This window comes from Hyperolius riggenbachi, chromosome 3 (genome assembly GCF_040937935.1).
Source record: "Hyperolius riggenbachi isolate aHypRig1 chromosome 3, aHypRig1.pri, whole genome shotgun sequence".
In the NCBI taxonomy this organism is placed as follows: Eukaryota; Metazoa; Chordata; class Amphibia; order Anura; family Hyperoliidae; genus Hyperolius; species Hyperolius riggenbachi.
Window position 1 is genome coordinate 160,496,128 of NC_090648.1, and position 25,673 is coordinate 160,521,800.

Below are 25,673 nucleotides of genomic sequence, written 5' to 3' on the forward strand. Positions count from 1 at the left end.
CGTTTTTATTGTACCATGTATGGCCACCAGTACTTTTCTTCTCAATTAGACTATAATTTACCAGGTTCCCTGGCTCTTATTTGGTTTGGTTGGTTACTGCATGCATTTTTTTCTTATTTACTGTCCTTCCCTTTTCCCCTCAAACATAACTAATGCAGTCTGATTTGCTGAAGTTTCTTTCACTCCTGTTTTCCCCTCCCACACCTCTTTTCCTCTCTGATTGGCCAATATTTCTTGTGCTGAGAAGCTGAGAAAGTAACTCAGCTGCAATCCAATCCATACTAATAAACCAGGTCTGCAAAGTCACACAATGATTTGTGACCTTACTGCAGAGCTGTGTGGGAGTTTTTGAAGACTGGGAGAAAGCCATGCAAGCACATTAAATCAGAAAGATGAAAAGAAACAGAGTAAGGGAGGAAATTACATCAACATTGACTTCAAACACAGGAGTTCCAAGATGGCAATTGACAGAAACAGAATTCTCTTTATTTACTATGTAAAACTGACTGAAATAAAAATATAGACAGTGCAATATGTTATGTAAGTAGAGCAAATATTTATCTACTAATATATGTGTTTTTTTCTGAGATAGTATGGCTAACAGCTCCTCTTTAATAACCTTCAATCGATCTCCCTGCTTCCTATATTCCTGCGTATCCAATGAAGGAACCTAGGGTGCACCGCCTTCTAAGCTCCAGAGCAGCTGATCTTTTTTTGGGTTGATCAGCTGACCTCGACTGTCGCCCACATAGTCTCCACGGCTGCAACACTGTCCAAAAGAGGTCCTTGATGCCCCACTGCACTGGGTAGCAAAGCTACCACGGCTTCCAGTATGGATCTGGGACCTCAGGATCTGTGTGACGCCGCTGCCTGGAAAAACAGCCACCCCCACTCTCAACACAGCAGTGAGGTCTGATGCTGCTGCTGGGGCAGCCTACCCATGCTCCACACGCAAGCAACGCAAGCAAGCGTTTAATAGGGGTTGTGTGGTGTTGAAGAACATATACCGTTTTATTTTTTTATTTTTTTAGAAAAGTACTTTTTTTTTCGCATGCCTGCTTTTTGATATGCACATATGTGTGTTTTGTGTGTGTGTTGTGTTCGTGTTCTGAGAGCGCACAGTGCACTCAAATATAGAATTTCCAGCCATTGCACTAGAACATTGATGTATTTATTTATGGCTAGGAAATAGGGAAAAGTGCATTCATGCATTCCAAACTGTGCATGGCAGCAACAGCAGCTGGGCATGGCTTCAAATATACAGAACACAACAGTAGTTTGCTGTTTCTCTAAACTGCTGTTACTTGCCTACTTTTTATGGAATAGCTAAGCTAAGCGTACATAAGCTGAAACTCTCTCTCTCCCTCTGCATTGCTGATATATTTAGAGCTGTGTGCATCTGTATGCTATACCTAAACTCTTTGTGCTTCTGGATGCATACCGCAAACTGTTTGCTGCGTTAATAAAAGCCAAAGTATTAATGGATATTTATGTTCACATTTCAAGAATAATTATTATGGAGGTTTGTAAAGTTGAAATACTGTGTCTGGCTGGCATAGGACATCTGGCTGCTCTGCAGAGACTTAAAGTGCAATGCTTTTCCTTAAAATATAGTCTAGCATGACAGACAATAAACTATTCGGAGTCTGAAGTCTATAAATTGTTAACTAATTTCCTCAGTTGTATTATAGTGGCCAGCCAGTGGTGTTCAGGTACCATCTGTATTGATTTTAATTCCAGGGATGTTGCGGAGCCTAAACTCATTTATATTGAAAATTGTTATTTGTAAAGTTGCCCACCAGGGCCGGTTCACTCATGAAGCAAGGTGAAACATTTGCATCAGGTGCAGAGATTGCAGGAGCATCATGTTTGTATTGTGTTTACACTAACAGCATGCAGTCAGAGTAGGAGGACAAGCGAGAGGAGAGCAAGGTGAAGAGATCTTCATTGGGGAAAAGCAGCTTGTTGTGCTGTGTGAAGATTCTGACAGTGAGGAGGGGGAAGCAGGAGATCAGCAGTGTTTCATTTGACTGGCACAGCAGAAGGGACGAGGTAGCACTGCTGTCCTGAGGAAGAATGGAGTGGCTGAGGGTGAGCAGTTTGTTTGTCACAGACTCCCAGCCAGCCAGTGTGATATTGTGTTAAACTGCAGTATGTCATGTTAGAACATTAAATGAAGCAGAGTAAATTGTCGGGTGCTCAGCGATCACTCCAAATTCGGGGTTGGGGCACATCCTCACAAGTTTGCCTCAGGCGGCAAAAAGTCTAGAACCGGCCCCGGTGCCCGCAAGTGAAATAGATTTATGCTGCTAGTGGTGGTGTTGTTGTGTTGTGCAATAAGTGCAGTCCAGAAAAGTGCTTTTGCATGTTTTCATCAAAATCTTAAACCTGTACTATAAGAAATATTAACCCCAATAGAGGGATGTATCTGCATATTCCAGGGGCTTCCCAGTCCATCTAGATGCCCACTGTTCTTGTGCAGGGTCCCTGTGAACATATCCAACAAGAGCTTGTTGGATATGTTCTCCTGGCCTCTCTCCTCACTATGTACGAGTAAGGCCATACTTCACTTGCAGAATTATTGAGTACAGATATGTTCAGAGGGACCCTGGGCTAGAAGGTCTTGGCAAAGGGGGTCCAAGACAGAAAGACATCGGAAGCCTATAGAGCATCCAGAAGCTTCCCTCTGCTTAGGTAAGTATGTGTTTTTTCTTCTTTTCTTCAGTACAGGTTTGCTTTAAGCTGACTGATGATACAGGCTATTATTACTATTTATTTACATTGCACCATCATTTTCTGTGGTGTTGTGCAGAGTACAATACAGACAATAGTGGGTACCATTATTACTCACATACAGTTCATCCTTAGCTCCCAACTTTGAGAGGCAGCACCTTTTTGGGATCCTTATTCTTCAGTTTCTCTTTCTTCTTGATTTGTCCCATTTCTGTGACTCCAGAGGCGTATCTAGAGGGGTGCAGGCATGGCTTGTGCCATGGGTGCCACAGCATCATGGATGCCATGCCATGCCTGCCCCCTGTGCTGTGCCGCCATGCCTGCCCAGTGCCACCCCATCACTCAAACCTCAGATAAGATTTTGTTATTGGAAACATGGCTACTTAATTTATGTGTGTAGGGCGCACTTGACTTGGTGTTAGAAAAGAGGACAGAAAGGGAATAAGAAGAGATACTTCCAAAAAAGTAACTTTTGCAATATCCCAAGCCAAAAAACACAGGCAACCATAACAAACGTATGTGAGAAAGCATGCTGTTTTTAGATGGGAATGGGGCTCTGTTCAGGGTTGGGGCACAATTTCAGCGTTTGCCATAGGCTCCATATTACCCAGATTACACCCTGTGTGACTCTAAACTCCCAGGGCAAGGCTGTATAAATTGCAACCCTGCATAGGCTTGGGCACACTATTGTGATGCAGTAGCCAGAGGTGCCTTTCAGTATTAGGTAGCCACCAGTATAGCTAGCCAGAGGCCCCCAGTATTAGCCAGATGTAGCCTCCTCCACCCTGTGTAGGTATTCAGCAGAGCCCCAGTATTAGTCAGATGTCCCCCAGTATTAGGTAGCCACTTACAGCCCCCCAGTACAGGTAGCCAGAGAGCCCCCCCCTAGGAAGGTAGTCAGGGAGCCTCCATTTAGGGAGCCAGAGAGGCTCGCCCCCCATTTTGACAGCATGAGAACCCCGTTTTGGAAGCTAGAATGCCTAACGCTTTGGTAGCTATTTTGGTAGACACAAAGTCCCCCATTATGATAGCCAGAGATCCTCCTCCTTTTGGTAGCCAGAGAGCCCCCCCCCCCTGTTTTGGTAACTAGAGAGACCCCTCCCCCCATTTTTGTAGACATAGAGCCCCCCAGTTTTATGGTATCCAAGAGACCCACCCCATTTTGGTAGTCAGAGAGCCCCTCCCCTACCCTGTTTTTGTAGCCAGAAAGGCCTTCAATATTGTAGCCAGAGAGCCCCCCAGAGAGCATTACTCTGGAGTAGTTACATTAACTTACCTGTCGGGATCAGTGTACTCATGTACTGCATTTACTTCCCTGAATCTCATCGCTCTCACTGGTAACAGCATCCCCTAGAAGGAACTGTCACTATTACCAGTGAGAGAGACAGGATGCAAGGAATAAAAGCGTAAATACAACGCATGGATCCTGACAAGTGAGTGAGTTCATGTAAATACTCCCGAGTCCTGCTGCCCACACCTTGCATGCACCATCGCTGCACTCTTCCCCTTGAAACGGGCATGGCCAGGGGGAATGTCTTTCAAGTGTTTTTCTTTCTCATATGAAAAACCTGAGAGGTATGGTTCATGCACAGTACTTTTGGAACATCCAGTAAGAGAAGCACACACATAAATACATAGCCATAGCTGTACAATTACAGAAAACATAGTTATGTTGCAAACTGTCCCTCAGAGGGGGTCACAAATTAACCTAATCCCTGCCAAAGTTATATGTCTATTACAGGGCCAAATTATCATAGTGCAAACTCATGCAGACACAGGGAAGATATATAAACTCTGCACATATGGGGCCCTGGCTGGTTTTTAAACCTGGGACCTAGCGCTGCATGGCTAGATTACCCCACCGTGCTGCCCATGCAAGTACTGGCTTACTGATAAAATACTGTAAGTATAGTAATGAAGAAACAATAGGGGTAGGATCATGCCCTTATAATCAGGCCTGGATTTACATCACAGGAGCCAAATCCCCACCAATCTGAACTGCTGGCTTGCCCAGCTTTCACCTACCCCCTACTTCTCTAGCCCAGCATAAGTAGCCACAGGTGCCCTTTAGTATTAGGTAACAAAAAGTACCCTGAAGTATTAAGTAGCTAGTAGTGACCCGCGACTGAAGGGAGATCTCGTCAGTGGAATACTGAGAGTTGGGTGAGTAAGCTCTTATCTATGCTCTGCTTGGGATTCTGTAGAGGGTAGGAGGGAGGAAGGCACTAAGGGAGGGGAGTGAGCAGCCTTTTCATCATAAGGAGCCTGTAGGCATGTGCCTACAGGGGCTTATGGTAAATCCGGCCCTGCTTACAAGTTTACCGTCTAGAGAAGTGTGGGGTGGAGACATGAGGGAAGGGGATGAGGGATCTAGCAGATGAGGCATGGAGTCATGAAGGGTGAATGTGAAAGACTGTATGCCTGTCTGAAGAGGTGTCTGATGTGGGCACTTGGAGGTTTAAAAGCTTGGGGTATGGTGAATGAGATATGGCACAGAGTTCCAAAGAAGAAGTGATGCTCAAGACAAGTCCTGGATACAAGAAACAGACCCCAAGATGTTTAAATAGGTACACTAGTTCATCCCTAGCCAGGATTACACATAGTATACACAGATAAGACCCTGCCTGTTTTGATAGGCCTTTGTTAGACAGTGGAAGTATGCTGACAAGATTCCATCAATCTGTCTGTTACTCTAATGCATATAATATTTCAGCATTCTGCTAACACAGATCTTTTCAGGTTATTGGATTAGGCTTTCCATCTATCTTTAGCAGAGCATACATCATCTTCTCTGGGGTTGCTGACTCCTGGATTTTACACTCACCTAATATTGAAGAAACCTACCCCACAGCAGTCATACATGTAATTACCTTTATTTGTCTAAGTGGTCGTACTGAAAAGATGATATCTTAAAAAATAATGATAAAAAACACAATTTTATTTAGGTATCTGCTGAATGCCAAGGATCCCTGCTTATACTGTATATAGATATGTAAACAATGAACAGAGGCGCCAAAAGTATAAGATTAGATTAAATGAGCTTAAAAACCAACTTAAATGGCAAAATTGAAGGAGGAAGTGGTGGTCTTACCTCCCTCAAGCAGACACGACAACGACTGCGATTCAGACAGTCAAACACATTTATTAGGAACTCCAAAAAGAAATGCAACGCGTTTCGCAGGTTCAACCCCGCTTCATCAGGCAATATAGGGAGGAGTATCAAACAATCTGCACAAGGATTCAAATTAAGCGCCTTTTAATTTGAATCCTTGTGCAGATTGTTTGATACTCCTCCCTATATTGCCTGATGAAGCGGGGTTGAACCTGCGAAACGCGTTGCATTTCTTTTTGGAGTTCCTAATAAATGTGTTTGACTGTCTGAATCGCAGTCGTTGTCGTGTCTGCTTGAGGGAGGTAAGACCACCACTTCCTCCTTCAATTTTGCCATTTAAGTTGGTTTTTAAGCTCATTTAATCTAATCTTATACTTTTGGCGCCTCTGTTCATTGTTTACAATTTTGAGTCCACCCTTGGTGGAGGGTTGCTACCCTTTCTTCCTGTCTACAGAGAGCGACTTCTTAATCCTGAGTGGGGTCAGGACAATCTCCTCACCTGCCTTTACAGTGGTTGCCTGCTGGTGACCCTGACTTGTGAGTATTTAGCAATACAAACTTATTGCCACCTTGTCCAGTACGAATTACACTATTGGGGCTCTTGGTGTTCCCTGTTGTATATAGATATGGGCAGTTGAGATTGCCTAACAATGCAGAGTGAGTGATCACACTTGTGCTTTCTCCAGCTTAATAACGCAGGCTCACAATGTCCTTGTAATATCAGGAGCCTTGTGCTCAGTGTACTGGGTGTACCACAGTAACTAGCAATTCCACACGTTTTGTATGTAACGGGAATTTATTTTTTGGGGATTTTTTGAATATTTCATGCAAAACCATACATAGTTTATGTTAATACAGAAGCAATTATATTCCTGTTTCCCATTATAGTATTATATTTGGCGAGGCTGTTGTACTACATCTTGCCATACATGTATCGATAGCAGTCGATCCAGAAAGTGATAAGTCACTGAATGAAAACCAAAAGGACATGATATTAGCTTACTCCCTTTAACCACTCATTCTCCATCAAATTTTAACAGACCCTTGAGAATCAAGGTACCACTGCCTTAAAAAGACCCTTTTATTGCATAACAATAGCACCCGTGACCGGGGTGGGGGGTGGGATTTGTAGGGGGCTGGGGCTATTGGGGCCTGCTTCTCTTCTCACTCACCCAGCAGGGCATTAGCGCAGTGGAGCTATGTGACTGTATTTACCTGATCCGATAGCTTTGTGTCTCATCTTCTTCCCAGGAGAAGTCCAGTCCAGACAACGTGGATTTGATTGACAGCAGCATCCACAGTAGAGGACGGTCTGGCGAGACGCCGTCGGGGACCATGTGTCGGCGGCGGAGAGTGGAGCTGCAGGTTTTTAAATTGCTTCATTTTGACCTGATATTGTTGCTTCAACACATGAGTGGTGTAAAACCTTTTAGCAGACAATAAATATATATTAAGTGATCTTGCTTTATTAAGCACTTTTATGGCAAAACGAAAGGGGAAAGATGTAAAATGCTTTGTTAATGCATGTTCAGAACTAAACTGACTGAAACAAATTGTGAGGCTATTTAAGGATGTGACTGGAAAGATCCATTACATCTAATAATCTATTACCTTAATGAGCAAAATATTCTAGTATTTTGCCAATGTATCTTTCAAGTTATTGGACTGCTCATTCAATCTAATTTAAATAAAACATGCATCATCATCTTTTCTGGGGATTGCTGAGTCTCACATTTTCAGGCATAGTTAATGTCATGTAGTCTATAGTGCAAATGAACTGTATCCCACAGCAGCTAATCATGTAATTGCTATCATTTTTCTAGCTTGTCATACCAGCAAGATTTTGTTTAGCTATGGGTTACTTAAAGGAACACTGTAGGGGGGGTCAGGAAAAAATGAGTTGAAGTTACCCGGGGCTTCTAATGGTCCCCCAATGACATCCGGTGCCCGCGCAGCCACTCCCCAATGCTCCGGCCCCGCCTCTGGTTCACTTCTGGAATTTCAGACTTTGAAGTCTGAAAACCACTGCGCCTGCGTTGCAGTGTCCTCATTCCCGCTGATGGCACCAGGAGCGTACTGCGCAGGCCTAGCATGGTCTGTGCCTGCGCCCATGCGCCCCTGGTGACATCAGGGGTAGCGAGGACTCGGCAACGCAGGCGCAGTGGTTTTCAGACTTTAAAGTCTGAAATTTCAGAAGTGAATCGGAGGCAGGGCCGGAGCATCGGTGAGTGGCTGCGCGGGCACATGATGCCTGCTGGGGACCATTAGAAGCCCCTAGTAACTTCAACTCATTTTCCCCCGACCCCCCTGCAGTATCCCTTTAAAGCAAATGTTTTGCTTTATAATACCCTATTCAGACCACCTAAAAACTCATAACTGAGTTCAGCTTGGGAGTCAGTTGGTTTATTTATTTGTTAAAGGAATACTTTTGATTACAGCATTTTTTTAATGCTTTATGTTAGGGCACACATTACAAGTATGGTACTAGGTGCAATGTCCTTCCTCACACAGTTCTGCCTCTCTGCTGTAAAATCCTCTGTCAGTATTAGATACAAAAGTGTTGGGCTCCTAAAGGGCTAGACCAAGTTCCTGCACAGAGGGGTTGCTATCAACTCCTCAGTGTATAGTTTAATAATCACCTTGCTGTGCTGAAAGAATCTTATTCAGTTGGTGGTAAGGGGTTAAAGATTCCAGGAATGTGTGTTCCTTGTCTTCTCTGACTGATAAAAGATCCTGATAATGCCTTTGTAAACAGCATCTCTTCCTCTCATAGCAGCCTATGAAGTAGATGCAGCCTGGAATGTAACATCACAGTCAAGCCAGTCAGTCAGTCAGTCAGTCAGTCAGTCAGGAATAGTGTATACATATCTCCCTGCTAGTTATATTACAGCAATATTACAGCGCATCAAGTTACCTGTTACTTCCTCAGATCAGCCTCCTCATGTCTCCTGCATATTGTGACACAGTGAAGTATATTTGTGAGCTGTGTGAGGAATTAAGGATGATTTTTAAGCAGGGTCAGAGAGAGAGAGAGAGAGAGAGAGAGAACTGGGTGAATAAATAAAGTGCCCCTAGCACTATTGGTAATGTGTACCCTAATATAGAGTATTAAAAAGGTAGTTTTAATTGATAGAGTTCCTTTAACTTCTTGTAATATATGCAAGAAATGATCCATACAACACCAAGTCCTTTGATTATTTTAAATTTTATTCATGGACATATCATTAATCACAGCTATGATTAGGGACCAGGTTGGTTGGCAACATGTCAGCTGTTTGCTGCTGTCGGCCACCTCTTTGGACAGGTCCATGAATATAATTTAACTCAACTTGACCTGTGCGGTTGATTTACGGTACATACGTCATTCACATGGATTTGGCAAATCCTGGATCATATACTGTCTGAAGACGAGTTGGAGTTTGAGCAGTACATTTCCCTTTCTAACTTCTTGCAACATACAGTATAGGGATTCTGTCAGGAACATCACACTTTCAATACCTTCACATTTTGAATTCCTTCCAAGGGATCTGGCTAATATAAATCAAAGGTTTGATGCAGCTGACGGTGATCAGTAGGGCTGAAGATGACCACCAGGAAGATAAATTTCCCCATGCATGTTATCAGCCTACTCCCAAGTTCTGGGCATGTGTGCTTTCAAATGACCCACAAACTGAGCTCTATGAAAAGATGAGTATGTGCTATGCAGGCTACATCATGGTGGCACCTGCCCAGTTGCTCATGGGAAAAACGCCCCTTCTCCCCCTAACAGTCACTTCCTCATCAAAGAATGGTTCAAGGATGAAATGTATATCATAAAAGACAGGACTCCTTGCTGAATAGGTGCTGGCTTACTGAACAGGAAGAGCCGATATTCAAACTGGTCTCCTGTGTCAGAGGCAGAGAGAGCCCTTAACCAGTACACTCCCCAACCAGGAGACAAATAAGTCAATAAGATGAAAATGATTCTGGCTTTATGCCAAATTATGTAAATTCTTTATGCAACTGAATGGAGCTTGAAAGCAGACTAATTGTGCATCAACTCAAAATTATTTGGATTTGATTTACCATCCCTGGGAGACAACAGAAGGTATTTATGAAATTAAATTATTTTTTAGATATTATCATCAAGATGGTTGGGTTGAAAAATGTATAAACAAAACTCTGCATGAAAAATACTGCCACAGTGCTTTTCTTAGAACAGATAGCTTCCATTTGTCACATGTCCCCAACAATATATCCATATATATATATATATATGGGACAACATAATTAAATCTGATTTTAAAAATGAGGCCTCTAAACAGCTGGATCAAAAAGACAGGGTATGGAGAGTGTTTTGAATAAAGCTTTCTAAAATGCTGAATAAACATCTTGAGAACCATTATAAGTCAACAAGTGGAGTTCTTTTCCACAACACAACAGTATAAAATGTATCAAGAATTATGGTGCAGAACCTGCACAAAGCTAAATAAATATTGGTGTCTGTTAAAAAAATGACATTAAACTTTCTCACTCTTTCAAAAATAGAACGAGATGGTATACTGGCAGGCTACATACTTCTATGATAAGCTGCTGCACAGCCACTTCAGTCCTTTTACAAAACATTGTTTTGTGACAAGTGGCAGCTATCAACAGTGTTCATTCCTACTAATGGGTTGATTTATTTATTCTTCAGATGGCAAGTCTACGAGAACAACACATTTTGCTAACTTCAATACAAAACTCATTGTCTGTCTTAAATTGTACATGCTTTTATACAGGGGAAAATGAAAAAGTAATTTAAAAGCAGAATTTGAGAACAGCTGCTTAATATAGACAATTATAATTTTACACAGATATGAACACTGCACTGCTTTACCTTTTCTTTTTCTATACCGTATATACTCGCATATAAGCCGAATTTTTGACCCCCAAAAATGTGGTCAAAAGTCCCCCACTTCGGCTTATATGCGAGTCACCAACTTAGTATGGCCGTTTGTGTGTCCAGTTTCACCTTGTACTATGCCCCCGAGTGACCAAAGAGGAGTGTAGCGGTGATGCAGACTACGTTCAGGATAGGAGCTAATGCCGGCGCCTGTAGGATGCTTACGTCATGTCACACATGCCTTGGGCTGGAAAGCGCACGGTGGGACAATTAACTCCTCCACTTTCTGTGGTGATGCCAGCTGCGGACACAATCGAGCTGATGCCGCCGCCTCGAATGATGATCCGGCTTCCCTACACGTGGGTGGCGAGAAAGTGTGATCCAGCCAGAGAAGAGAGCGCAGAACGAGCGCTCCTCCATTCAATTCACCGTGCTCTCCTCCAATCATGTCACCGCACGCTCCTCTATTGGCTGGGCGAATCAAGTAGGCAGGAGAGCCGTCCTGTGAGAGCAGGGCAAAAGTGGGAGGGGCAACTCTTCTAATGATTCGAGGACTCCCTGTTAGTAGGAAGGAGATTGTGTGGTGTGTGTGTGTGAAGTGTGTGGAGAGAGGAGGAGAAGGAGGAGGATGTGATTTAAATCCTCGTTTACATGCTGTATGCCAGTTACGATCCACACTGCCTTTGTGAGCTGCTACTGTGACGTAAGTCATTGTTTATATGCTGTATACCAGTCACGATCCACACTGCATTTGTAAGTTGCTACTGAGGCCTGGGGCACACCAGAGGAGTTTTTCTGAGCGTTTTGAGTTTTTAAATCTGCTGCTAATGTTATCCTATGTGTCTGTGCACACTGGAGCAATGAGGTTTTGTAAAAAAAAACCCATAGCATTACATTGGGAAGAGCTTTTGAAACCTCTAAAAGCTCTTCCCAATGTAATGCTATGGGATTTTTTACAAAACCTCATTGCTCCAGTGTGCACAGACACATAGGATAACATTAGCAGCAGATTTAAAAACTCAAAACGCTCAGAAAAACTCCTCTGGTGTGCCCCAGGCCTGAGTGTCTTTTCCCCAAGTTGTAAATTCCAATCCCTGCATATGGGCTGCCTGAACTCTGCTGGAGGTCATTAAGAGCTGCGGGACTTCAATTTCACATGCCGACAGCCCTCCTCCCCCTGTGACTGCACATTACAGTGATCAGCTGTTGAAAACGCAGAGACAGGCTGGGGTACAGGAGAGAGTCCCATGCAAAGCAAAAGGGCAGCCTGAATAGACAAGCAGCCCCAGACAATGAAATTCAGGGATCAAATAACACTGTGGAGCAGTATCCTTTTGCAAACTGCTTACAGTTTGCAGTATAAACGGTATATTACATCCTGTCACTATAAAGGACCATACACACATTCAATTTTTATCTGCAGATAACTGGCCAATGCAGTATGAGGGCAACAGTAAGCAGGACAACTGTCCAGTATGTGTGTGAGCTGTTATCTGTTCTATACTGAATTGATTCTTGCATTGCACATAGGAGTGACTGTTTTATACAGGGTTGGCTGTGGTGTTTCACATGGTGGTTATTGCTGCATTTCCTACCCCCCCCCCCCCCCCCAGCTTATATGCGAGTCAATCATTTTTTTCTGGTTTCTGGGGTAAAAATTGGGGGGTCGGCTTATATGCGAGTATATACGGTACTTTTTTTTACATACTGTATGCCAGTCCAGCACACCAGGGGCTTGATTCACAAAGCGGTGCTAATCTACTTAGCACGTCTAAAGTCTTTAGACGCGCTAACCAGGGTGCTAAGTAGGTTAGCACTGGATTTCTCAATCAGATCGCGCGCTAACTTTGCGCGCACAAAGTTTTACGCGCGCAAAGTTTTACGCACGCTAAGTCCCATAGGCTTTAATGGGCACTTCGCGCGGAGCGCCCTGCGCTCTGTGCAGTACGCGCGTAAAGTTTTACGCGCATAAAGTTTTGCGCGCGTAAAGTTTTATGCGCGATAAGCTTGTTTAGACGTGCTAAGAGGGTTTTCACAGGCGTGCTAACAGTTAGCACCGCTTTGTGAATTAAGCCCCAGGTGATTTTGCACATGTGAAGTTATTCCATTACCAGACACCCGATGGTAAAACAAACTTATAGCTGATCACTTTGATTGAAGTGGCCTTATACTCTGACAGCATTTTGAGACAATTTATCCCAACATGCTGTTGGAGTCTAAGGCCATTTGTCTGGATATATTTTTTTATAGAATAATATTACTGCTCAGCATCCAGATGTAAATATGTTATTGTTTCAGTACTAATGTCCAGAGCTCAAATGGGTGGCCAAAATGAAAGCGGATTCCCTCAGTCTGTCACCATAAGCCATGTATGGTCACGCAAAGTAGTTTGTCTGACATACATAAGTACTCAATGCTCCTGGGCTTCATAGATTGTACAAATGTGCATAGTTTTCTAAAGGAGGTGGAAACACGCTCCTCCATGCTGGACAGCGGAAGAGACTTGTGCATGGATATATGCCTGGGTTTCAGACAGGCTGGGAATCTTATAGTGCCCACTAATGATCCAATCTTTTTCATCCAATTTTACCAAATCTATTTAGTAGAAGGGTAAATTGAGTGAATATATTGAATTGATAATTTAGGCAGTTCCCTTATACGACATAGAAATGGTAAGATTGGATGAATAAGATTGGATCATTAGTGGCCGCCTTAAAGAGACTCTGTAACAAAATGTTCAGCCTTATTTCTTCTATCCTATAAGTTCCTATACCTGTTTTAATGTGGTGTGTCTTACTGCAGCCTTTCCTAGTTGCACAGTGGCTGTATTATCTCTGTTATTTAATCTAATCTTCTTTCCTATGACGGCTTTGTCAGGCTCAGGCACTCAGGCTGGAATGTGCTGCTCTGCTGTGATAGGATAGAAGTTATACACACCCTCTCCACGCCCCCTGCAGGCTCTGTGTGAGTCACAGACTGAGTTACTTTGAGCCTATCACATTCTGGTAACAGCCATGTCTTTTGTTTGTAAACACTGCCTAAAACTGGCAATTACAAGCCAGGATTGCAGCAAGGAGTGGCAAAAACAGCACAGAGGGGCCCAGGAGGACATGCTGAATAGAATGGTATGCTTTTTATTGTAAGAAGTTTAGAGTACATATTCTCTTTAACACTGATGATAGTCAGTTTCAGTGATTTTTACTATGTAGTATGGTAACGCTGAAGGGAAGGGGTGGGGGGGATCAGGGATGTAAGACTAAGAAATTTCCACCAATAATAAATACCATGAATACCACACAACCTTATTTAAACACCCTATAGCTCTACTGAGACACCATATACAAATTACTCTGAGGCAAACTGGAGGCACAGCTCCTGGATAATTAGCTAAACATTCTGTAGCACTGACTACTGAGACACTGTAGTCAAATCACTTTAAAGGGAATCTGAAGTGAAAATAAACGTATGATATAAAGCATTGTATGTGTAGTACAGCTAAGAAATAGAATATAAGTAGTACAGATATGAGTCTCATATTGTTTCCAGTACAGGAAGAGTTAGAGCGCGTATACACGCCTGATTTATTCAAACAATGAGTCGTCAGACCTGCCCGCGGGGCAGCCGTTCTAGTGACAGTTTCCATGTGTGTACAGTCTGTCAGCAGGATGATCAGGCTGGTTTTGACGGATTCGCTCGGTGGATCGGTCAAAACCAGCCTTATCAGACTGCCGACAGACTGTACACACATGGAAACTGTCGCTAGAACAGCTGCCCTTCGGGTGGGTCTGACGACTCGTTGTTTGAATAAATCAGGCGTGTGTACGCGCGTTTAGGAAACTTCACTTGTTACCTATGCAAAAGAGCTTCTCTGAGCTCTCTGACTAATTTAGTTAGCTACAGTGCTGTTTTCTGAAGCACTTATATATCAATGAAACAGTGAAGGACAACTTCAGATAAGATTTTACTAAGTTCAAAGGGTCATTAGCTCTCCTCTGTTACATAATTTAAGATGCAGAGTGTAGTTTGTAAACTGCAAATATTAGAGAATGAGTGAATGTAGTAAAAAAAGCTATATACCTGAAAATAAAAATACAATACTTTTCTTGGCTACTAATGTTCTATTAATTATCCGTACTACACGTACAATTCATTATATTATACGTTTTTTCAGTGTCACTTTAAGCACATTTTATGCACAGTTTTTATATAGTAGTTTAAGCTTTCTGTAGCACTAATTGAGCACTGTGGGCCATTATGCTGAAACAAAATTGAGGCACATTGCATGTGTAATAAGCTGAGCATTCTGTAACACTAGTAATTCCTAGTATGGAAGAATTGCATAGAAAAAAAGGCATCCAAAAATAATTTTATCAGAAGCGCTGCCCTGGTATTACCGTCGTTCATTATCTCACCACCTCCACTGTACGTGCCACTTGTGCATGCTTTTATAACCTTACCTTGTGCCCTTCCAGACATTTCTCCAGAGCAACGGCTTCAGCTGCAAAGGAACCTAGAATATTTGTGGTGTCAAAGTCCAGTGTGGCATTATCACAGCTCCAAAGATTTATTAGCTGGGAAACAAAGATTCAAGCATCATTGTGGTGACCTCTGTTACAGTTCTCCTGATTTAAAGGGTAACTTAAGTGATAAAAGAGCAGTTTAACTTACCTGCGGCTTCCTACAACCCCCTGCAGTTCTTCTGTGCCCTCACGGTAATTCCATGACCTTCCAGTCACACCCAGTGCCCCTCTGAAAAGCTGGCCAGTCACAGGCTAGTTTGCATGCATGGTTTTGTCCGCGCCTCCTGATTGGGCTCCCATGGCCAGGAGCATTCTGCATATGTGCTGTAGCAAGTTTTACATATTGCACAATAACAAGAACAAAAGCAGGAGGCACCTGGCCCAGGGCAGCGCATACAGCTGCCAAAAGGGCACTGCAGCTGACCAGAGGATTGCAGAATGATGGCGAGGGCACAGAAGGACTGCAGGGGGCTGGAGGAAGCCCCAAGTAAGTTAAACTGCTCTTTTTATTCACAGTTAGGTTTCCTTTAAAGCAGGGGTAGGGAACCTATGGTTCGGTAGCCAGATGTGGCTCTTTTGATAGCTACATCTGGCTCACATACAAATCAGTAGCGGTTGATTCAATAAGCTACACTGCTCAAGCAGCACAGCTTAGTGTGGCAGCGCAAGTCAAAGTGGGCATGCTACTTCTGTAGCATACACCGCTAACTTACTCGCGCTACCCCAAAACTAACAGCTGCTCATATTGTCCCGCCCTGGGCCCTGTCAGGTCCTTTGACTTTGTAGGACGAGATCCCCGCACTTTGATTGGCCCAATAGGCTGCCTGTCATTTGACAGGCAGTCTATTGGACCAAAGTGCGGGGATCTCGTCCTACAAAGTGAATCAACCCTGAAGTCAGCTAGCTAATTGTACAAGCTGTTAGTCGGTATTTCTTCTATCTGGCTCTCGCGGGAAATTGCTGATGTTGCTGAAACCCAAGAGAATCTGAAGACGTGTCTGACACTTCCGCTGCCCAGCGGATCAACTGTATACACATCACCATGGCAACAGTGACGTGAGCCCTACTGTCCATATTTGAAACATATTGTATTGCTCTCACAGAATTACATTTTAAAATATGTGGCGTTTATAGCTCTCTCAGACTAAAAGGTTCCTGACCCTGAAGTGACGTGACATGATGAGGTAAACATAGGTACATATAGTACTAGCTCTAAAAAGAAATTATGTAAAGTCTCTTTCTGATTTTCTGGAAAGCAACAGTTAAAAAATTGTTATCTATGCAAATGAGCTAGGAAAACAGCTTGTGGAATTCAAGCTGATCCCCTGAAAATTATATAGAATTCAAAACTGCTGAGAAATAGTGACATAAGGCTTCCGTTAAGGTTTTAGTGCAGGAAAGATCAAAGGGCCATTACCGTTTTTCTTTTTTTAGCTCAACAAAGCAGAATTTGGATTCTAAACAGCAACTGTGACCATCTGATGCAATCTACAAAAGAAGCCATTGAATTGAAAATAAAAATATGAGACTCAGTTCTGTTACTTTTTTATTTGCCATTGCTACTACACACACAATATTCATCTCATAATTTTATTTTCACATCAGTTTTGCTTTAGGTTTTTCCCCAAGCAGAATGTACAGGATAATTTTGTAGCCCTAATGTACAGTAACCAAATTCAGTATTTTTCTTTTATCAAAAATCTTGCCCAGTCTTTGCTGAAGGCAGACAACTTTGACAGATGCAAAATCCTTTTGTCTGTAATTTCTATATTTCTGATACTTGAGTGTTCTGTTATAGTTGTGAACAATTTTTCAGACATCCGTTCTTCTTTGGTGAAAGTAAAAATGTCATTTCCCTATATTCTGGCAGAATTAACACATTTGTCATGCATTTCCTATCTATAGTCTTTTCTTCTTTTTACATTCGAGAAAGGACATCCCCAGAGGCAGATGACAAATTAAGCAAGTGAAATCCAGATATATTGACAATAGTTTTAAAACGATGACATTTTCAAGATATAGGCGTTGCACTGGGAATAAAAATAAAATATACTATGTTTTTATGCAAATTTAAATTGTAATCACAATCAAAGCCACTAGGTGTCACTTGAGTCTCATATATTCTTAGTTCACTACTCATCACTTTAGAAGAGCTGATTTTTTGTTTGGAGAAAGAAAAATCATGTATTTTTAAGTTGTTCAGGGTCAATAAACGTTCTCGTTTTATTCCTAGTAAAATGATGGGAAACTTGATTGGTTGCTGACCTGCTGCAACTGGAACCTCTTAATGTTAGTGTCATTACTATCCCTTACTTGTAAACATATTACTATGCATTGTGCAATACGTTAAAAAGAGGTTATGATACAAATGTGACATAAACAAGGTAAGGGTCTCTGACAAACACACCCGACAATCTTTGTATGTTGGGGTTCACAATGCACACTGGCTAATCACTGTGTTGAAAAATATAAGATGCTGTTTTTCACTTTATTGGCTTTATAGTCTAAAGAGTAGTGAATTGTTAAATACAATGAGCTTAATTCACAAAGCTTTTCCACCTGTTTTCGTCTGTTTTCACCTTATCTATGTTACATGTTTAAGCTCCCAAAGAGCAAAAATATACTACAATTAAGGTAAGAAAAGTAATATTGAAATTATGTTAATCAGGAACAACTTATCGAGTGATTATTTTGCTTGTAAATGTGCTGAAAGGTTATTTTTCTCACTTAGGTGATAAATAAGTCATTAAAGAGAATCTGTACTCTAAAATTCTTACAATAAAAAGCATACCATTCTATTCCTTATGTTCTCCTGTGCCCCTCTGTGCTGTTTCTGCCACTCCCCGCTGCAATCCTGGCTTGTAATTGCCAGTTTTAGGCAGTGTTTACAAACAAAAGACTGGCTTCTAACCAGAGTATCATAGGCTGAGAACTAGCTTACTGTGTGACTCATGCAGAGCTTAGAGGGTGTGTGTAAAGCTTCTGCCAATGACAAGCAGTGCTGCACACTCCACACATTCCAGCCTCAGCCCAACAGACACGTCAGAAGAAAGGAGATAAGATTTATTACAAACAAACACAGAACATTTATATCACGCTTTTCTCCTGGCGGACTCAAAGCGCCAGAGCTGCAGCCACTAGGACGCGCTCTACAGGCAGTAGCAGTGTTAGGGAGACTGGCCCAAGGTCTCCTACTGAATAGGTGAGGGCTTACTGAACAGGCAGAGCCGAGATTCGAACCCTGATCTCCCATGTCAGAGGCAGAGCCCTTAACCATTACACTATCCAGCCACTACAGAGACAGTGCAAGTAGGAAAGGCTGCAGTAAGACAGACCACATTAGAACAGTAATAGGAACTTATAAGACAGAAGAAATAAGGCTCAAAATTTTGTTACAGAGTCTCTTTAAGTCATTTATGAGAAGTTTTGTGAATAGAGCCCATTGTGTAATAGTAGCAGCTGGAAGTGATGATAATTTGCAGGGCACAGTAGAACATGGGTAGGGAATTTTGAAAACTTACAATTTGGGGCATAATTTAAACATAATATAAGCAAGGGGCAAATCTTATAGGTATAGATAATTGGAACAGCTGAACTGGAAATTTGGAATTCTGCACGGTAAATCCAAGTTTTGTGGAAATTCAACACTTTGGGCTTGATTCGCAAAGCGATGCTAACTGTTAGCACGCTTGTGAAAAGCCCCTTATCACGCCTAAAGTCAATTTGGGCATGATAAGTAGAGATCGCGTGCGCGGTGCACGCGAAACGTCGCATCTCGGTGCAACGAAAATGGCGCACCTGATGCGCCTATTTTGTCGCATGGGTGCGACGTTAAAGTCGCACCCCATGTGACCTTTTTGGCGCACCGCGATGCGACGTTTCGCGTGCACCGCGCTGGACTTAGTTATCAGGCCCAAAGTCTTTTAGACGTGCTAACTGAGTTAGGACTGCTTTGTGAATCAAGCCCTTTATGTTGAATTAAATGGTGGCAATTTTTTTTGCAAACCCGCCATGCATGCTATCATCGCCAAATTTGCAAGGTATGTTAAGGTCAATAATAGGAGCAAAAATAAAATAAAATTGTAATTTTTTAAAAAATAGAGAATTTTGGCATGTGATCTTTAATTTAAGGTAAAGAAGTTAAGTAATTGTTAATTATATATATATTTTAACTTATGTAACCCTTTGAAGGAATGGGTAAAGGGTACGTAAGTAAACCTATACTCATTTCACCTGTTAAGGGTTCAGAGGCCCCCTTCCCAAGACTTATCCTCACATGTGTGGGGGTGGTTACCCCCACTTCAAATGCACAGAAGTGAGGATGAGCCTTTGCCACCCCTCTACCCCTTTTTTCCAGAGCCTTCGATATCATGGACCATGTGGGACCATAGCTCAGTGTGCTTAGCCCCATGCAGTGGGGGGATGGGGTGGATTCTGAGTTTAACACAAAAAAGCAAGAATTCTTATACAAAAATCAGAACTCAAAACGATTCAATTTCCACAAGCTCATCCCTCCTAATAGGACAAGGAATAGAATTCCACAGAGTACACAGTTCGGCACAGGGTGAGCCAAATGATGGCTCTCCCTGCTGCCGCTAAACTCCGAGGCGGCATTAAATACTTTCCCCCCTCCGAGTTGTCGCAACTCGGAGGGAGATGTAATTCGGGGTCTGTCAGCTGCCGGAGCCCCGAATTACCGTTCCGCAGGGTCGCGCAGCATAGCATTGCTGCTATGATTTCGCTTGGCGCCTTATTAACCTGCTTCACAGAAAGGGAACTGCACAAGAGAAGTCTTGGAGCTGTGCCAGTAAAGAGGTAATAAGCAGAGTTGAAAGATCCAGATTCACCTGCCCTCTCTCTCTCTCTCTCTCTCTCTCTCTCCAAATCCAAATCCAAAAACTTTATTGGCAGGACCAAATACATTTATCTGCGCCAAAGCAAAACAAAACATTAACGGGGGGGGGGGGGGGGGGGGTTGTGGGAATAAGGGAAAGATATAGGTATACAGTCCATAGGAGTGTGGAGGATGTAATGGATGGTATGGGGGGATAAGATATATACCGTAGTCCATAGGGGAGGGGGGTATAGGTATACAGTCCATAGGGGAGGGGAGTATCGCGTTATACAGTCCATGTGGTATCATGTTCCTCTCAGTTGGTGGCAGGCAGTGATATATCGGGCTTCTATTTGCACAGTAGGATATAGAGTTTCTTCTCCTCATATGTGGAGGTGAAATCTGGGGTGTAGGCGGAGAGTCTCTGGAAGTGGGCGGTCCTCAACGGTGTATATTTGCTGCAGTGTAGCAGGAAGTGGGCCTCATCCTCCAGGACCCCCTGGTCACATTGCCTGCACAGTCTCTCCCCTCGGGGCTTCCATGTCTGTCTGTGTCGCCCTGTCTCTATCTCCAGGTTGTGGGCGCTCAGACGGTACAGGCTCAAGGCCTGTCTGTCTTTGTGGTGGTGTAGCCTCTCCAGATATGGAGCCATTGTGTACTTCCTCTGTAGTGATTGGTAGACAGTGAGTTTCTGGGAGTTCTTTATGTCACTTCTCCATTCCTCTAGGTATCGGTCCTTGCAGCTTTCTATCGTTCCTTTTATTTGGGCTTTAGTCAGCTTGTGTTGGTGGTCTTGGCTGGGCTGGATGTTGACGCTTTGTTTCAAAGCGCGTGATATGGCCTCACCACCCTGGCTCAGTGAGGCTTTAGCTAACAGTATGAAGGGTGAAGGGTCTCCACCAAACCCCCCCAGATACTCCCCAGATCCTAGTGATGTGATTTAACAATCACAATCCTTATTTACTATATATTAGTGTGTATAGTTATAACAGTCATTCTGGCAACTGGAGGAGAGAAGGTTTAAGGTGGGAGAGATGCAACATTAAAAATTGGCATTGTGGAATCAGTACACAAACAGCATCTCATGATCCTTGTGACCAACCTAGACAGATCTGTCTGACACCATCTCTTGGAATCCAAGCCCTAAATTGTATGTACAATAAAACCACAGGAGCTGCCGGGCTACAGTCCAACTTGTTGCCCGATTTGATTATTTATGTATATAAATATGCATATAAATACGATATCCCCTGTGTGCATTTCAATGTAATATTTTCACTTTTTGGTTTTTTTTTATAGTGTGGGGAAGGATAAGACTCACTTTTTCTAATTGCGTGGTGTATTACTATGCAAAGGGTTAGAGCATGTATCTTTGGTGTGGCTTATATTCTGTTTGCCTAGATACAGATTTCAGAGATAAAATAAAGTAATGGTAAATTAGCAGAGATGCAGGCAGCAATAAAAGCAAGACAGGTGTTATAAAACTTCACCCAATATCCAAGCATATAAACCTCATTGACTAGAATGCCAACTTAAAGTGGACCTGAACTCAGAACTTCCTCTCTGCTGTAAAAGATAAGTAACAACATTACAACCTTTGTAAAGAAAAACATTTCTTTGTTACAGCTCATACAAATCCTACAATAAATCTACAGTTTGTCTACTTCCTGCTTTCATGGAAGCATACATATTGTTAACATCCTGTGTTTACAAATGAGCTCAGCTGAGCTATCAAATTACAACTTGTGCTTAATCACAGATGAGAGGTAATTAGACAGGCTATACTCTCTAAATAGTGGGTGTATATCTGTATGCTTTCCTTCTGTCCTGTGCAAGAGTTCAGGTCCACTTTAAAATCTAAATTATATCTATTCTTAGCATTAAGTTGGATATTTCCTTTTATCACACCAACTGAAGCTATATTCTTAATAATATATACAGTGCGTATATATATATATATATATATATATATATATATATATATATATATATATATATATACACACATGTTCCTGACCTGACAACCCTCATTTGCTGTGTAATAATATTGTCATTTGACTGTTACATCCTGCCTGGTCTACATCCCACAAGTATCTCCAGCGAAACTTCCTCGGATGTGATAATGTCATGTTCAATTACGTTACCTATCTACGTAGCGTACATTTTTATCCTTGTACACAGAGGAGCGTCTGTTGTGACAAGATCTTAGGAGCTTTCATTTGACTTGCAAAAAGAGTCTTGGCTTCGTATTGAGTTCTGAAGGGCTGTAACATATAATCAGGTTATGAAGCTCCTTGTGAAGATAAAAGGATGTTTTCTGAAAATGACTTGTGACATGCTTGAAAAAAAAAAAAAAAAAGCACAGAGAATGGAGCACAGTCTTGTCACCCTTTCTTTAACAAACATGATCAAAAATTCATAACTGGATTTCGCTAGTCAAACAAAGCTAACTAACCCCATTTATCAGGAAGCTTTTCCAGGATAATCCCTACATTTACACATGCAGAGCTGAGCGTGAAATTTACATATGCAGAGCGGATATTTGTCTAATCCTAATATCTATCTATCTATCTATCTATCTATCTATCTATCTATCTATCTATCTATCTATCTATCTATCTATCTATCTATCTATCTCTCTCTCTCTCTCTCTCTCTCTCTCTCTCTCTCTCTCTCTCTCTCTCTCTCTGTCTGTCTGTCTGTCTGTCTGTCTGTCTATCTATCTATCTATCTCTCTTTCTATTTTTTTTTTTTTGCTGCTGGGGAAGTGTGCCTTTCTCAGCTGGGCAAGGTGTGCAAAGTGGTGCAGGGAGCTTTGTATATTTACCTGTTCCTGGTGGCTAGATTGCGTCTCCTCTCCTTCGCCGGCAATGCTGCAATGCCGATATAGTCTTTGGAGTGTCGATCACATGATATGACATGTGATTATAACCCAGGATTTGGTGTCAGCGGTGTGGCGCTGCGCTGGTGGTGGAAGAGTCTCTTCCATCACCCCTCTTCCACCAACGGGTGCTGACACCATCTCCTGGTTAACGATTATATGTCATATCTTGTGATTGGAACTCAGGAAGAGGATGCTGACATTGCAGCACCGCCGGCGAAGGAGAGGAGAAGCCAATCCAGCCGCTTGGAACAGGTAATTATAAATATGTTCCTTCCTGGTGCTGCTCTACATAGCTGCATTAGGCAGCTGACTGGCATATGCCATGTGAATACACCCTGGTACGCATTATCTGTCTCGAGATAATGTGTGCAGGGCTGTCAAATGGGTAAAACATTTCCCCACAGGGTCTCGTCCATTCTCAAAGTTTGATCTAGCTACACTAAACATTTTTCAAAGTATGGTACCTGAAATGTTAGGGCCCGCTCACACTGGGCAGAAAACTCGCTGATCCTGGGGGGTGGAAGCAGAAGTATAAACGGATCCTAATTTAAGCATGGTGTCAGATTCTTATATTAATGCAGAGAAATAATCCCCATCTTGCTTTAAATTGATTATATATGTGTTTAAATGGTTGGAGAGATGTATATTCCTGTATATATATATATATATATATATGCTTTATCTATTTTTTATAACAATATAATTTTATAAAATTTAGCAGCTGAGTGTTGCGAATTTTTTCCAGAGGTAAACCTGTTAACTTATAAATATTCTGTTTATAGTGAGCAACGCACCTACTACTGACTAATCTTGATTATGATGGCTTTCTAGGCTTGCCTTTTAAGCAGTTAATAATCATTTATAGCAGATATCGATCAGATATTTGACAATGGGATCTGTTTACACTTGCCAATCACAACAGAGCAGGAGCAGAACGCACGTTCTTGACTGGCATGATTTTTTCCTCAGCCTGAATATGCTGTGGATGCTCACAGAATCAGTGCAAGCCTATGGGAATGGACAGTTTGTTCCCACTTGGCTGTTTTTCCCCTGCATTTTGGATCTACTCACCTGTCTTCTGTGTCTTCATTTGCCATTCATGTCCACCAAGTGCTCTGACCGCTGCTGAGCTTGTGGGCAAGCACAGGTATTGAAGTCCCAGTAAACCCACAGGGCTATCATTGGACTGCAAAGACCAATGGGAATCCTCTCTACCTCCAGGGAGGATTTTAATTGGTTCACTGAGTGGTCGACCAATGAGAATCTTTCCTGTTGCTAGGTATGATTCTGGGTCCTATAAAAGCCTCCCACGCTGTCCTTCAGTCCCCGTGGTGGCCGAACGTGGACCTTTCGAAGATTACTGACAAAGACTTGTCAGTAGGAACCTCGGATCCGCACGCCTTTTCAGGCACTAACACGGCTTGTGCTTGTGCCAGAAGAAGAGTGCGGCCTCGATGTTAAAGTGGATCCAAGATGAACTTTTACTCATTGCATAATTGGGTTCCTTTCCTATTGTTTATAGGGCATTCCTCAAGCCAAATACTTTTTTGTTTTTGTTTTAATGCTCTAATTCCCTATAAACTAAATAAGCCACGCCCACAGGTTTTCAGAGAGCCAAGGTACTTTCAGACAGTAGCAAGGGCTCATGGGAGCTCAGTCTGGGCAGGAGGAGGGGGAGGTATTACTAGCCAGAGATTTCAGAGGGGGGATTAGTTTTCTTTGCTCAAGATGCAGATAAGCCTGCCTCTGTGAAATGTTTACAAACAACATGGCTGCTGTCATTGTATCACAGGAAGAAATAATCATATTCTATTAAAGCTGTTTGCAGATAGATTTACTGTGTAAACTATCTAAACTTTAGATAAGATATATAGACAAGTTACTTGTTATAGTTAGTTTTTCATCTCGGATCCGCTTTAAGGAGAGTCCCGGACAGTACAGAGGCTTCCATCTCCTGAGGTAAGTATTTACTTTTTGATTGGGTCACAATGATCACAGAGTTGGGAGTCAGTAATATTGGCTCCTGACTGTCACACAGAGCTCAGGTGACATCAGACAGCTGAGTGTAGAGGCGGCAGAAGAGCGATCGTAGCGGTAGCGGTAGCTATTGAAATCTAAGTTTGGCAGCGATAAGAGAGTGCAAACAGGGCATACATTTCAATAGCTTGTGTCTGGAACAGGTTAATGGTAGCACATAGCACTTTGTTAGCCCTAGAGAGTTGAAGCGGTGCTATAATTTCTTTGTTTTTCAATGGCAGTGTTGTCAGATGACATCTACCTTGTGAGAAATTGTCTAATGGAAATGTGCAATGAATAGCAGCAAGGTATGGAATGTGTGTTAATTTCCAGCATCCAGTCAGGGGGATTCAAATGAAAAAAAAAAAGAATTATTCTCTGTCCATAAATGGATGTTTGAAGTGAACGCTGTTCTCACCTCACTGCTCTTCACTGCACATCCCCTTTCGTGAAATCACCTTCCTTAATGACTACAAACTGATCTACACAGCCAGATTTTAATTGCACCGTGGATTAGTGATTCAGTGCAGCAAATTAAAAGTGTAGCGTGAACTTCAAACGATTAATTGCCTCTGTTGACTTCGCTGAGATGTATTATTAATCGCTCAGTTAAGGCAATTTTTTCCCCACTGAAGCACCTTGCCTTTTATTTTTACAGGAATAAACTCCGCCAATTAATATTGCAATTGAGTATCAACTGAGACAGCATT

General features: G+C 42.4%; 1 long non-coding RNA gene across 1 annotated transcript in view; it reads left to right on the top strand.

Annotated features, from left to right (window-relative positions):
• Positions 1-7,297, top strand: part of LOC137561203 (uncharacterized) — a 46,283-nt gene extending 38,986 nt beyond the window's left edge. The window contains exon 3 of the long non-coding RNA XR_011029925.1: positions 7,097-7,297. This is a non-coding gene — a long non-coding RNA (uncharacterized lncRNA). The remainder of the gene's footprint in view (positions 1-7,096) is intronic.
• The last annotated feature ends 18,376 nt before the right edge of the window (positions 7,298-25,673 follow it).